Below are 15,126 nucleotides of genomic sequence, written 5' to 3' on the forward strand. Positions count from 1 at the left end.
ATTAAGTTCACGTTAAGTAAAATGGGGAAGTTGGTGCAAAACCGCCCAGACGGTACAGTTTCTTTAGGGGGGAAAATTCAGCTTTTCTTCGTGTGGAATTCCAGTGAAGAAGAATCTTGACCGGTCTGGAAGTTCCAGTGTGCTCCCTTTGTTGTCATCACCTCAGCAGTGTGAGAAAGCTGGCTTGGGATTTCTAAGCCGCGTTGTGGCCACGTGGCCGTGCCGTGGGGGCCAAAGCTGCAGAGCTATGCGCTCTTCCTGCTTCTGAGCCCCTTTGCTTGGGCCTGGGTCAGTGCTGAGCCTCTGGTTCCGTATCCTGGCGTGCTGAGCTTTGCCCCTGAAATGGAACGGTTGCTGGCAGGCCATCTGCCTGCGCCTTTCGTGGGCGGGACGAACAGACCCTTTCCCCGTTTCCTGTTTTTGCCTCCTGGGATTTTTGGCTAAGAGCCCCCAAGATAAGGCTCCAGCTGCCCTTGAGGCAGCCGACACCGTCTGCCTCCCCTCTATTCTCTGTGGCCTTGAGACGTGCTCAGTTTCTCAGGGCCAAGCTGGCGGCGGCAGCAGGAGGGAGGGGGTACCCGAACTCCGCATCCCTCTTGGGCTCTGCTTGGGCTGGTTTGGCGTGACGTTCCCACAACTTCCTTGCAGCTTCAGACATGCAGCAAAGACAGGAATGCTGCCTGAGGTGGCCAGTAGAAGGGCCAGCTGGCCATTCGGGTGTACTTGTGGGTCAGAGGGCAGCCAGGTTGTGGTAGGCGTGAGAAGGAGAGGTGGCATTTCTCTCTCGGCTGACCTGTGTCCTCGTCCTCTCCTTTTTCCTCCCGTGATTTCTGTTTCTGTCCTTCTCAAAGAGCGGCCGTCTCCCGTTGAAGAATTCTCAGCAGCTACCGTCATCTTGTGCTGGGTGAGGAAATGCCGTGCCAGAAACGTAATAGGCCACAGGGTGTTTTGCAGCCTTTAAAAGAAAGGAGGGCAGTGAATTAACATTTCCGGCAGAAATCTATCTCTATCTATCTATCTATCTATCTATCTATCTATCTATCTATCATCTATCTATCTATCTATCTATCTATCTATCTATCTATCTAATCAAATTTATTCACTGCCCATCTCACCCAGAGAGCGACTCTGGGCAATTTACCTAAAATAGGAATAAAATATTAGTTAAAATACAATAAAACAATATAATAAAAACAATCTTCTTGATAATGTGTTCCAAGAGGGAGTTAGTAAAAAGTTCTTAATTTAATTTCCAGGGAGCGTCTTTAGGGTGCTAACCACCCCCAGGGTTCGTTATTACTTGTTCTCTTGGCAACATGGTGCCTGTTTGCATTGGTGATTGTCCTGACTCAAAACTGAAGTTGCAAGTGTGAGTCAGATGGCCATATAAATTGATCCGATAAATCTGTAAAATTACCTTGTGGACCTTAGGGGTTTCAGCTTGCAGAATAGCTGACTGGCAGCTACTCCCTCCCTGACAAGGGTTCAAGAAGAATGTGATTTGGGGGCCAAAGTCAGCTGACTCAGATAATCAAGTATCTGCTCCCAATTTTACTTTACTTCTCTCAATGCTTTTCAAGAACGTTTCCTTGTTAGGTGAGTAAGCAACCTTCAGGATTTGAGAAAGAACGCTCTCCTAGTTTGGGAAGCGATCGAGGTCCCCCTTTGGCAGGTTTGTTGGCAAGACAGTCCTCTTTAAACTAGGATGTCTGTCTGGTTGGGAAAGGTTCCCCCCACCCCCCAGGAACTCCTCCCTCGAGGAAGTCAACATGACGCCACGAGCCAAAGGACATCTGCGCGCCGCTGCAAGTCCTCGCCTTAGTCTCTCTGCCCCCGAACGGCTTTGTCTCCAGGAGTACCGGCAGCGCATCTTGCAAGGAGGCCGGTGCAAGAAACGGGGCTTGCAAGAGCAACTTTCCCCAACTTGGCTCCCTCCAGAGGTGTTGAGACTCCAGGCTCCCAGGTGGCTTTGGTCCCACTGGGAATTCTGGGAGTTGCAGTCTCAGCATGTTGGAAGGTGTGTTAGGTTAGAGAAAATGGCTATTGTTGCCCTCATGGCCAGGCTTCTGAGCTGTCTGTTGAGCATAACCCCCTTTTTGCAAAGTAAAGGCTGTGCTGTACTAGTAGTCCTCCCTTAACGACCACAATTGGGACCAGAATTTTGGTTGCTAAGCGAAGTGGTCATTAAGCGAATCTGGTCTGATTTTACAGCCTTTTTTTAGGTGGTTGTTAAGTGAATCACTGTGGGCATTAAGCAAACCTAGTGGCTGTTAAGCGAATCACGCAGTTCCCCATTGATTTTGCTTGCCAGAAGCCAGCCGGGAAGGTCAAAAAGTGTGATCACGTGACCACATGACACTGTGACAGTCATAAATGTGAACCGGTTGTCAAGCGCCCAAATCGTGATCACGTGACTGCAGGGGTGATGCAACAGTTGTAAGTGTGAGGACCAGTCGTAAGTCGATTTTTTCAGCACTGTCACAAGTCCAAGCTATCACTAAACGAATGGTTGTTAAGTGAGGACTAGCTTTAATCTAATGGGGAAGAGGGAGCTTCCCTTCTCGGTCAAGCCCAGGGCCACTTAGCCAAATGGCAGGTTAGTGACTTTCCTCGTACAACCGACATCCTTGCTGCGAGTTGCCTTCGTGTACATTACGAGCCGCCCTGGGATGAAATGCAGCGAAAGGTAGAGCGTAATTGCTGTTGAACAACAGAGCCATCCAAGCACCTGCTTTGCTTCTCAGCTGCATGTCTCTGCTGTCTGTCTGCCATAAAGTATGATCCCTTACGAGTTTTTAAGAATCATTTCTCTTCTTTATATCTGTATTTCAGCTGCATGATTCCAGACGGCAGGCAGCCCATGACAGCATCGAGCACCTCATGTTCAGCGACTGCCTCCCCCGCCCCCGGGCTTTGCTCTCGGGACAAAGAACGGGGGTGGGAGGGAAGGCCAGATCAAAAAGGGAAGGAAACTTCGCAGGAAGTTGGGGTTTCTCTCCAGAACTGCACTAAAGGGGAAATCCTGTTTTCAAGAAAGGCAAATCAGTACCTGGGAAGGAAGATAAGAATAAAGCGTTGCAGCAGGCTTGAGGGGTGGGGTGCTTTGTTGCGAAAGAAAGATTCAGTTGTTTGTAATGTGTCAAGCGGGGAATTTTTAACGTTCAGCAAAGCAGAACAAACCAAGCTTGGCTGCCGGTGCTTCTCCTGATCATTTCCAGGTTTTAGGAAGATTCAGTTCCCCACGTGTGTTCAAGGCTCCCATAAAGCACAGCCCCCAACTCTGGATTCACCCTTTGCCCCCCCCCCCAGGTGGCCTCTCCCTGGGCTGGAGACACCTTGGGCGGGAGGGTCTCTTGGCCCCTGCTGTGCAAAGGCTTCCGATGGGCGAGTCCAGAACAGTGGCGCTTCTCGGGTGGGTTTGAACTCTGCGAGGCCAGCGATTCACATCCTGGATGTTTTGGGAGCTAAAATGGGCTTCTCGTAGCCACTGAGGAAAAGTATGACTTGGCTATCAAGATGCAGGCGTGGCAGGGAACATCCCCCTCCTGCTCGGAGTTTTTGACCACAGGCACCTGAAGCCTTCGCCCTTCTGGGGACAGCGCTTTTTTATTTTTGCATTTCACTGACCCTTATTCCCTCGAATATTGAAAGCACAGAGCCAGGGGCCCCCTTTCTGTCTCATCCTGCCCCCCAAAGGAGGAGATTGCAATTTCCGTTTGTTTTCCCTTCTCCAAGGGCTGCCCTGCAGCATCAATAAAGTGGCTGTCAACATTGTACCTGAGCCATTTGGTGCCTTGATTTTACCCCAGGGCTTCTGGGGCAGAAGGGAGTGATGCCAGGGTGGGGGGTGGCGGGGAGAAGAAGGGTGCAGAGAAAAACATCTAGAAGGGATATGGCGATACTTTTCTTTGCAAAGGGTCTCGTTTCTGTGAAATCCTAGCTTTTGTACAGAAGAGGTAAACCCTCGTGCCTGTGAGCTCTCAAAGAAAGAACTTGGAGAGGCAACACACAATTTTATATGCAGCATGGAAGATGGGGATAACCTTAGGCAGAAAGGGATAATATTTTAAGCAGGAAGTCTAATTTACGGATGAAAAACTAATTCCAAGACACTTGATTATGACTCTCACCAAGAGAGAAAAGTTCCCAGTTGCTTGACTCATGATTCATCAGTATGCTGTCCGTCAAAAATTTATTACAACTTCTGCTTTGCTTAAATCCCAGAGGTGGTTTTGAGGGTGCAGTGATTTTACGGCATGCATTGGAAGCACCTGTAAGCAAACGCAGAATACTTCCTTCGTTGCAACATCCGAAAGTTGGAAACTGCTGCTCCTGGATGCTGGAAAAGTCTATCAAAAATCAATTTCCTCTCCCCTGTCTTGTATTATTCTGTTGAGTGGAGTCCTCATGGGTAACGCTGTGAAACGGAAAACGCTGGCTTCAAGCTTTGTCTTGGAGATACAGTTGCTGATTGAGAGAGAAGCCACCTCCATCTCAGAGGGCCTGCTAGAAAGAGAACTACAGCAAGATGTGCAGAGTGTCCTAATGGTTGTAGCAAGCCTTCCCCAATCTAGTGCTCTGTAGATGTATGGGATTACAACTCCCAGGTTACCTAGCTAGCCCTTGGTCATTGTAGTCCTGCCCATCAGAGGACCACCAGGTCCAAGGAAGGTGTGAACAGCAAATGCAAGAGACTGGGAGAATCCTGTCCCTTTGACCTTTTCTGCCTTCTTTTTGTCCCGTCTCCCCCAAAACACCTCCCTCCAGCACATCTGTGACCAAGCACTCTTGTGCTGAAGGGGATGATGGAGAACCCACCGTTAGAGGTAGAGCAGCAGCCCTTAGCTTCCCTTTTCCCACTCTGTTCAGCATCGTTCTGTCACTTGCTGAGATGGGCAGCTATAGAAATCAAATTAAGTAAGTAAATATTTACTGGATGCTTTCCCGGCAAACCAGAGAAGAGAAAGGTTGTGCCATTCCTAGCCTGGTTTCTCTCTGTGGTGTCTTGCCTTTCTCATGTGGCAGAAAAACCTATTTCGTCTATACTCCTGCAGCTGTAAGCACAGCCCAATTCCCTGCTGGTGTACAATTTGGGTAGCCCTTACAACCTCAGAGAAAGAGTGTATTGACATGGCTCTGGCTGATGGATCCCCTCTCTTCTTTCCAGTAGCCAGGACTGGGGTTTGGTAGAGTAGGGTGGCAAAGCATAACCACCCATTGTGAGTCCTTTTGTGCAGGCTGTAAGGCACTCACGAGCTGCAGTTGCGAGAGGTGGTGGTGATGCTGAGGTAAGAAGGACCAGAAGATGGAATTCCCCCCTTGCGCCACCATAGCAACTGTTTCCATGGGAAATGGCAAACATGCAGCAGGACTGGAACAGCAGCGTGATGGGGAGGGTACCATTGGCTGAGGAGGCTGAGTAGCAGGAGGGGCTGGGGGGAAGGGATTGCTCTTGAGAAAAGCAAGGAGGCAGCCAAGAGGTACTGTAGGTGACTAGGCAGGTAAGGAAAACCCTCCACAGTCTTTCCAACTTGGCAGGGTGGATGCCCTTCTTCCCTGAATTTACAGCTTCCCCCATCCTCAGCTTGGGCCATACCAGCAGAGAATAGTCCAACAGCCTGGAAGGCACCAGGTTAAGGAAAAGTCTAGGTGTTATCTGAGTTGCCTGTTAACTAGACCTCCCTATCTGTCCTCGCTCTTCCAGCATTGCAAAATTCTACCCTTTGTGGAGGGGACATTCTGATTACCAGGCTAGTTAAGGGTGAATTGGGTGATATGCTTGTTAAATAGATACAGACCTGAAGCAAAATTGTACTCAGCCCTCAAAAGTGTACATAAGAAGCAATCGATCAACCTCCCCGTGAAACTTAATACAATATTGAATGGGATGTCACAAGGTTCAGTCCTAGGCCCTTTGCTTTTCAACATTTTTATTATATTTATTTATTATTCACATTTCTATTACTGCCCATCTCCCCGCAAAGTTATTAGTAACTTGGATGAAGTGATGGAGGAAATGTTTATTGGATATGCACATGGCACCAAACTGGGTGGGACGGGTAATAGACAGGGAGACAAAATTCAAAACCATCTTGATAGGTTAGAGAAATAACTTAAAATAACACAATGAACTTTAGTGGAGGCAAATCCAAAGTTCTTTGTTCAAGAAACAAATGCAAAATATAGGATGGGGATATCTGACTTGCCAATGTTTGTGAAAAAAACCTTGGGATTGGTGCCATAGAGCTGGGCATGAAAGTGGTAGATTGTTTTACGTCTTGGGCTTAAGAATACTTAAGATGGACAGCCAGCTGGAGAAGAGGAAGACGGCAATGAGAGAAAGAACAGTCGTAACTGATAGCTCTTCCAAGATGATTCTAATAATGTCTTTGATCCCATCCATCAACATCAGTTGTGTTCTCCCCTTGTACTTTTCAACCTTGCCAAGCATATTCATTTCACGTCACATGCCCAGAGTCCCTCTTCTGGGGGAGATGGGTGGTGGCTAAATTTGAGTAATAAATAATAAATGTCCAGAGTTTGTGGGTTTTGCTTGCTGATCTTCACCTCAAGAAATTGGTCAGCCTTTATTTGGCCCAAGATTGATTGGGTCTGTCTGCAGTTGCTGTTAGTAATCATTTACATCTACTTCTGCTTGCTCTCTCAATGACCAGCTTTCACAGCCAAACTTTACCACTGGAAAAACACTGCTTTAGCTGTTCTGATCTTTGTTATTGAAATGTCTTTATCATTCGTGGTCTTGTCTCTCATTGCCGTCTTCCTCTTCTCCAGCTGGCTGTCCATCTTAAGTATTCTTAAGCCCAAGACGTAAAACAATCTACCACTTTCACTAATTTGCTATTATAGTTCACAAAGCATGATGGTTGATATTTTCTTAATAGTTAACATTAATCAGGATTTTTCACTTTCCATTTTTACTTTCATAATAAGTTCTTCTAAGTTGTCTGTATTCCTGGCTAACAAAGTGCTATTGTCTGCATATCAATTGTTAGTTTCAACCCTCAGCTGACTGTAGCTGTCATCAATTCCAGTTCTACATTTGTGCATAAATAAACAAAAATGAAAGCAACACACATTCTTGTCTCATTCTACTTCTCCAAATTCAGTTTGTGCAGTATCATCTTGTTTGTTGGAAAGATTCCACCAAAGAATGCTCAGGTGTTCTGGCATGACCGTTGGCTTTCATATGCTCTGCATTCTGGCATGGTTTACCCAATGGCCTTGCTCTAGTTAATGATGCAAAATAAACTGCTGTATGTTCTCTTCCTCTCTCCATTATCCATCTTAGCTGTCATAACTAATGTGGTTAAGGCACCGGGCTAGAAACCAGGAGGCTGTGAGTTCTAGTTCCGCCTTGGGCAGGAAAGCCGGCTGGGTGCCCTTGGGCCAGTCCCTCTCTCTCAGCCCCAGAGCCAACCAGGCGTGGTATGAGAGTTCTAGTCCCGCCTTGGGCACGAAAGCCGGCTGGGTGCCCTTGGGCCAGTCCCTCTCTCTCAGCCCCAGAGCCAACCAGGCGTGGTATGAGAGTTCTAGTCCCGCCTTGGGCAGGAAAGCCGGCTGGGTGCCCTTGGGCCAGTCCCTCTCTCTCAGCCCCAGAGCCAACCAGGCGTGGTATGAGAGTTCTAGTCCCGCCTTGGGCAGGAAAGCTGGCTGGGTGACCCTGGGCCAGTCCTTCTCTCTCAGCCCAACTCACCTCACAGGGTTGTTGTTGTGGGGAAAATAGGAGGAGGAGGGAGTATTAGGTATGTTCCCTGCCTTGAATTATTTACAAAAACAATAAAGGCGGGCTAGAAAATAAATAAATAAATAACTGTCTGATCTCATAACCCTCTGCCTTTTCTGAAGCCTGACTGTCCGTTTGCTACTTCTCTCTCCACATATTCTCTTTGTAAGATCTTGACCAAAAATTGTTTGTGCAAGGAATTAGTACGATACTTCTGCCAGTTGCACATTATTTTATAACTCCCTTTTTTATAGCGTTATGCAGACCTTCCAGTCTCGAGGCTACGCAGTATAGTCCCATATCTGTTGACACTGGGTTGTTCCTTAACTGCTGCTGCTTTTGCAGCTTTCACTGTTTGGTGGGTATTTTTTTTCTGGAGGAAAACACCTGTGCCTGGTGCTTTCCTATTTGTAGTCTATTGCTTATCATACCTCACTTTCCTGAATATATTTTCTGCCTACAAATCCTCCTGTAGCCTTGTTTGTAAAGGGTTTCTGTGTAATCTTTCCAGAGAATGAGTCAGCTATGTCAAGTGGCTGCAAAAGCAATTTTAGGCTGCATCAACAGAAGTATAATTTTGAAATCGTGGGACATAACTGTTCATTTTTATCTGCACTGGCCATGAGGACAAATAAGGCTCCAGAAATGGAGTCCTTTCAAACAAATGAGAAGATCAAGGGAGAATGTAAGAGTTGTCTCTCAACACCTGAAAGGAACTCACACAGAAGGTCAAGCTCTGTCCCAGAGCGTGACAGTCCCGGTCGTCCTTGTTTAGCAACCACAATTGGAACCGGCAATTCAGTCATTAAGCAAAGCGGTTGCTAAGTGAAACTGACTGCACTTATGGTCTTACTTCAGCTTTCCTTTGCTTTACAGACTTGTGAAGGTCATAAGTGCGAGGATTGGTTGTAAAGTTATTTTTTCATCACTGTCATAACTGCAAACAGTCGCTAAACAAGGCAGTTGTTAAACATGGATTACCTATAATGGTCTTAAGTAATAGGGAGGCAGATGCTTTTGAATGGCCTGAAGAACTTCCTACAGGAGTGCCAGCTGGAATCCATAATCAACAGAGATTTGACCGCCAGCAGTCAGAAATATTTTAATTTGGGTTTCTGCACCAAGCAAGGAGTAGGACTTGGATTCTGTGCGATTCAGCATGGCTGAAAGAGCTCCATCTCTCCCCTCAGGTGTTGGTGTTTTGGCAGGGGCAGGAAGATGGCACCTGCCAGTCCCTCAATCTGAAAGTATTTCCTTTTCCAACTACAATGCTCCGAGAGCCTCTTTAGCAAGATTTGTTAAGACAAAAGGGGTGGGGTACAAGAATTCCAGCCCCTGAACTATTTCCCATCTGCAACCCACATCTTCCAAAAATACATTATGGCAGAGTCTTCTTCGTTTCCCTTGTTAAACTCTTTCTGTGACCCTGCAAACCAATGAGTCCCTCTGCTGATAACCAAGCAGCTTGCAGGGGGTTGCTCATATCCCCAATTCTTGAATCCTTACTTCCTGGGGAATTGACCATTTCCAAGGCCCTCCTCCTTAAAAGGCCTATACCAAGCACCATACGCTAATCTTCATGCTTTTCTTGGAAAGGATATCAGGAGGTATCAGGGAGGGGAGGACTGTTTTGATGCAATGAGGTTTCATTATGACTTAGTCAAGGTAAGATCCTCACAGCCCCTTTGCTAAAGAATCTCCAAATTTTCTCCCTCCCTCTTGCCAGGAAAGAGGAGGAAAAGCAATTTTTTGTTTTTCTTTGTTGAAGATTGGATAGGCAGCTTTTTTTTTGAGGAGGAGCACATTGGGATTTTAGGGCGCACAGGTAGGGTTCACTTACAAAATGGCTGCTAGTGGCAAAATGGCTGCCACTTTAGGCAGGACCAGCCATGAACACTCATTGCGCAGAAGGCAAATTAGTTCCAGAAGCTCTTCCTGCAAATAAGTCTGAAGCAGCATTTTCTTAATTAATCTTGTTTTAATTTTTTTAATGGGATGGAATAGAAAGGCCCTTAGAGAAGAGTCCAGAGGCACTGTAGAGCTTAAGTGCCCCATGCTGACTCATTTTTGCCTCTTGCAGAAACATGCATTGTTTTAGCCTCTCCAAGATGCCCTCCCCATCCACGCATGACAGGCAGAATAGATGGCCTTATGTCTCCCAGGGACTTCCTTGGCCTTGGGGTGGGAATGATGGCCTTCCAAGGGCGGACTTAATTCTTTCATCATGGTTCTGCCAATGGGGAGAGTCGTGACTCAGCAGCAAAAGAATGGCACCAGCAAGTCCCTTTGGTCGCCCCTTGGAGACCTCTCTGGACAAAACCAATCCTTACGTTTCAAAATAATTTTTTAAAATTCCCTATCGGGAACAGTGGTGGAAGAACACATCATCTTCCCCATGGCTCCAACGCTGCAAAAACACTGTGTTTTCCTTAGTCTAGAGGCTAAGGCAGGCTTCTGGCAAGCCAATCTTGGTTTAAGCCAATCCAGGGTGAAGGGAGGCTTTTGGCAATGCCGGGTGGCTGCCTGCAGCTGCTGCTAGTTACCCGAGTGAGAACGTTCTCCAGCTTGCCTCGTTTCTCTTTTCCAAAAAGTACTGGCTCTGTGGTTGTGAACCTGTACGCTTACACAGGGACATTTTCTGCTCACGCTCCATCTTGTCCCTGTATTGAGGGCTGAGATCCAAGAATCCGACCTTGAAGGGGAGAGAGTTGTTGGCCTGTGTTGGCTCCGAATCAGTAGCAGCCTCCTGCTGCATTTCCATGCAATCTTGCCAGGCACTAAACTTCCCCAACTCCGCATGCCTGACTCTAACGCCTCCAGGCATAGACTGCAGTGTTTTGTTGACCAGCCTGAACCAGAGAATCTCAGAATTGGAGGGGGGCAGTGAAGTCCAACCCCCTGCTCAGGGCAGGGACTCTCTTTCAACCTCTGCTTGAACATGTCCAGTGAAGAGGGGCCCCTGCCTCTCCGGGTCATTGGTCCCACTGCCAAACTGCTCACGCTGCCAGGGTGGTTTTTCTTAATATTCCACCAGAATCTCTCTACCTGTAGTTTGAGTTGGTAATTCTACGTCCTGTTTCTCTGTAACAATGAAGGTCTGGATCTTCCGTTTAATGTCGTTTCAGCTATCCGAAAAGTCGGCTTTGTCTTCCCTCAATTTTCAAGACCAAGTATATCCTCTGGGCCCGCTTTGTAGGATTTAGTTTCTAGCCCTTGATCATCATCCTGTTCTGGCAGGTCCGAACCCTTCTTAAAGTCTAGTGTCCAGAACTAGGCGCCTTCTGAGGATATTTGACCAATGCAGAGGAAAGTAGAATGCTGTTTGGAAACTATACTTTTGTCGATGCAGCCACAACCTTGGTTGCCATTACAGTGGCCCCTTCGTGTTGCTGACCTGTATGTGTTGCACATTATTCCACTGTAGATTGCCTTGTGCAAAATTTAGGTTTGAGTGCAAAAAGACCCGTAGCAAGTGCACGTTAAGCTCTTAAAGTGCAGCCAGCCTGGAGACAAGAATGGAAAGGAATGATGGGCTGCATGGTGAGAGGTACAGGAAGAACCCCAACCCACCTTGGCCCTGCAGGGTTATAGTAGGGACTACACTGCAAGGCCCTTTGTTCCACTACAGGGTTGAAGATACAATTTCCTCAGCCCAGCCTTGTGCGCTGTGAGAGCAGAAGCAGCCAGGAGCACTACAGGGCTGTCATAACCTCCTCTCTCAGCTTCAGGGAAATCCTGACCTGCAGTAGCTTTAACCCCACAAGGCTGCTGTTACGCTTTTAGTCACACACAAAAAGCAGAGAAGGTAATCAATTTCCTGCCATCTTTATCATTTTTAAAGCAGCAAATACGTTTGCTATTACAAAGATAAGCAAACAGAACCTCCTCCCCAAAGCTGAAGGATTTCTGATTGTTTGGCAGTTAAGTACCCACTTGGGATCCTGGCAACACAAGATGAGGCCAAATGCTTCCAGCTTGGGAGGTGGGTGAGTAAAGTTTGAAGAACCAACATCTGCATTGCCCTTTCTTGACCAAACAAACCTACATAAGGAGTCAAACTGGACAATTTGGTCTGACTGTATGGGTTTGGTTTTGTGTTATGCTAAATTATGGTTTGTTTAACTAGGATGAATTGAGTAAACTATAATTGGCTGGGTTTGCACAGTACACTAAACCACAGACCATGATTTACAAACCACAGTGACTAGGTTCAAATGTCACACTAAACAAACCAAGCCATATCATGGCTTGGCATAATATGTGACCCCAGCTCCTAGGATGCTGCCTGCCTTCCTTCCACCTGAGACTTGCTTCAATTGTTAAAGTTCCTGGGGCTCTGAGGCTAAATGAGACATCCTGAGGCTTCCTGGAACCTGGTGTTGATTTGGGGGCAAAACTGAAATTAATTTATTTTGAGGCTTGCTATATAGTCTTTAAGACAGATGCCTGAAGGCCATAACAGTCTTGACAAGTATCAGCACACGAGAGCTTTCTCCTAACAGCTTTAGGACATCTAATACCCCCATCCAGAAATAAGGCCTCTCATGCTTAGTGGTATTTCTGGGACTGCTGTGGAAAGGACAGTCACACACAAAGCACTGGAGAAAAGGCTTCGGGTGTGTGAAGCCTGTAATAGTTTGAAGCAACCTTGTCATCTAAATCTACGATTCCTGGGGGCAGTGATGTCCTGGGGAGAGAGGGAAGGGGCTTACATATTCATTCGTCAATCTCACACATTTTTCCTGCTCAAAAGAGCAATTTTTAATGGGCCCAGTTTCTGAAATGTTAGGAAACACGTCAGCCATCCTTGTCTCAGCAAGTTTTGCGTGGACTAGAAGTCTGCTCTTTAGACATTCAATTTTAAAGAATGGGCCAACTGTTGACTTGCATATGACAAAATATGCATTCCACAACCCAACTTCCAAGGAATGGCTGCAATCGACCAGTACGTCCCCCTGCACACCCGCTCCATGTACATCTACAGCTCTTGCTAGTTTCAAGTGAAAATTCTACAGTTGCCCGTAGCAACCCAAAAGGCCTGTGGTGCCCTTCTTCCCACAGAACAGAAAGGCTGTTAACTGCAAATCATTCTTGATGAAACAGGAAATTGCTTTGCTGAGCGTGCCGAGGGAACAATCAGAAATTAAAATTTAATTTCTAAAATGGGATTCTGTCCTCAGTGGAGCAGGGGGGTGAGGGTGGGGAGACAAAGGGGCAGCAACATCCTGCGTGCCCAGATGAATGAGTCCTGAGGATCCATGCAGGTTCTGGCCCACAGCCTCTGTATCCTGGCAGGAAATAGAGAGAGAAAGGGGCTCAGAATTCAACACAACTCCCCCCACCCCACTGCACGCCTCTTTGCTCCTGCAAGCTGCTGCTTGCATTTGGAAAATATGTGTCAGCAAATCTCTCGGAAGAAAGAGCAATATATTTTGCAGGCGAGCACAAGAGAGGAGGGGGCGATGAGGAACGGAGCTTTCGCCTGCCATATTTGACCCCAGTTCCTTTCAGACCCACCACATTGGCCGCCACAGGGAAACAGATAACCAATGATCGGTTTGCTAGATTTCAAAATAAGGTGAATGCCAGCCAGTGGGGCAAAGCAGACGGTGCCCGCAGGGATTCTAGTGGAGAAAGCCAGCCCTGGGACCCCCCTGATCCAGCTAGGCAGGCAAAGGCTTCCAAAGAGGGGTTAAGCCTCCATGCCTTCTGTATGCAGTGTTGTGGATGATGGGAGCTGTAGTCCAAGAGGGAGGGCAACAAGTTAAGGGAGGGTCATCTAGGGCAGCACTGCTCAAACATTTTGGTCTCAGGACCTCCCCCCCCCTCTTTTTTTTCAGCACCTTCAAATTGGTGCTGACTCCTGGCAACTGCTTGGACAGGTCTCTGCAGTTTTCTTGGCAAAGTTTCAGAAGTGGTTTGCCCTTGCCTCCTTCCTAGGGCTGAGAGAGAGGGACTAGGTGTCCTGGTTTCTAGCCCAGTGCTATAACCACGACACCAGACTGGAACTCTTTACGTTCTTAAAAATGATTGAGGACCCCAAGAGCTTAGGTTTATGTGGGTTATATCTATCAATATTTACGGCATTAGAAATCAAAACTGAGAAATTTTAGGGTATTTATTTATTTGACTTCACAGACCCCCTGAAAGGGTCCATACTTTTAGAACCACTGATCTGGGAATTAAAGATTCTTTTAAGTGGGTTTATGGACCCAATGTAACTCTACAGCAAAGTTGTACATTACATTAAGCCATTATTTGGCTGGGGTAGCTTTGGAATTGACATAATCAAACTTAGTGGGTTGTATGAACCCAACTCTCATGGCTCATAAATCATGGTTTATGCTTTAACACTCTCATAGTTTAAAAAATCTATGAGAAAGAGGCCCAGAGAAAGAGCAAGTAGAAGGAATCATGTAGGTTGGTGCTGGTGGTAGGGCTGGTGATTATGAGTTCATAGTATCTTGAAGCTGGAAGGGGAATCATTATTCAGATCTATGTAAATATTTGGAAGTCTTCCAGTCTCCTCCTTCTTTTCTAAAGATTAAACAGACCCCGTTCTGTAATCTGAAGCTCCTGATCACCTTCTTCTTTGCACCTTCTCCAGTTTCCCTGAAATTGTCTTAAAGTTCGCTGCTCCAGATTGGATATGATACTCCAGGTAGGGTGCGGCCAATGAAAGTGGAACATTTACTGCCCGTGGCTTGGAAACTTAGCTTAAAATGGAATTTGCTTTTTTGGCAGCTATATCACCTCCTGGCTCAGCAACACGGTTCTTTCAAAAGTCACCACTAAATTGTTCTGATCACAACCTGCACCAATATAGCGCAACAGGCAGCTTTGAATAAAATAAAATAAAATAAATAAACCTGTTCATTGGCTATAAGCCAAAACTAGGTGACCTTCTTGGGTAAGATAACAACCCATATCAAGGCTGAGGAATTTTCCACAGAAAATATCACAAACTGGAGTGAAAAGTGGACTTCCAGGGAAGAATGATGGACTGAAGCTGGCTCTGCAAAAAGCAGAGCCAACGTTTTCGGCAGAAGACAGAGAGCCAATGAGTAGATCGTCCCCTTCAACCCTCTCTGGATAAAGAGCGGACGTGAGACCACCCAAGCTGTGCTCTGTATGGTTACTTCTCACGAGGAGACTGCAAAGCAGCTGTCTGCGGAGGATGGGAGAATGGGGAGCTGAGGGAATTTGCCATACTTGCTCCAGCGGCAAATGGAGCCTTTTCAAAGGACGCTAAGTTCGCACTTCCCTTGATAACCACCTTCTGAAAGGGCCTATTAACTACCCAGGTGAGCACCTTCAGTCCTTAAGAAAATGAAGATGCATTTTTACAATTTTTAAGAATTTAAAATAAACAGCAAAAAGCT

The 15,126-nt window shown here is 46.7% G+C and overlaps 1 protein-coding gene across 1 annotated transcript in view; it reads left to right on the forward strand.

Annotated features, from left to right (window-relative positions):
* YARS1 (tyrosyl-tRNA synthetase 1) overlaps positions 1-15,126 on the forward strand; it is a 277,651-nt gene that overhangs the window by 36,396 nt on the left and 226,129 nt on the right. The window lies entirely within an intron of this gene.

The sequence above is a fragment of the Candoia aspera genome, chromosome 10, assembly GCF_035149785.1.
Source record: "Candoia aspera isolate rCanAsp1 chromosome 10, rCanAsp1.hap2, whole genome shotgun sequence".
NCBI classification, from domain to species: Eukaryota; Metazoa; Chordata; class Lepidosauria; order Squamata; family Boidae; genus Candoia; species Candoia aspera.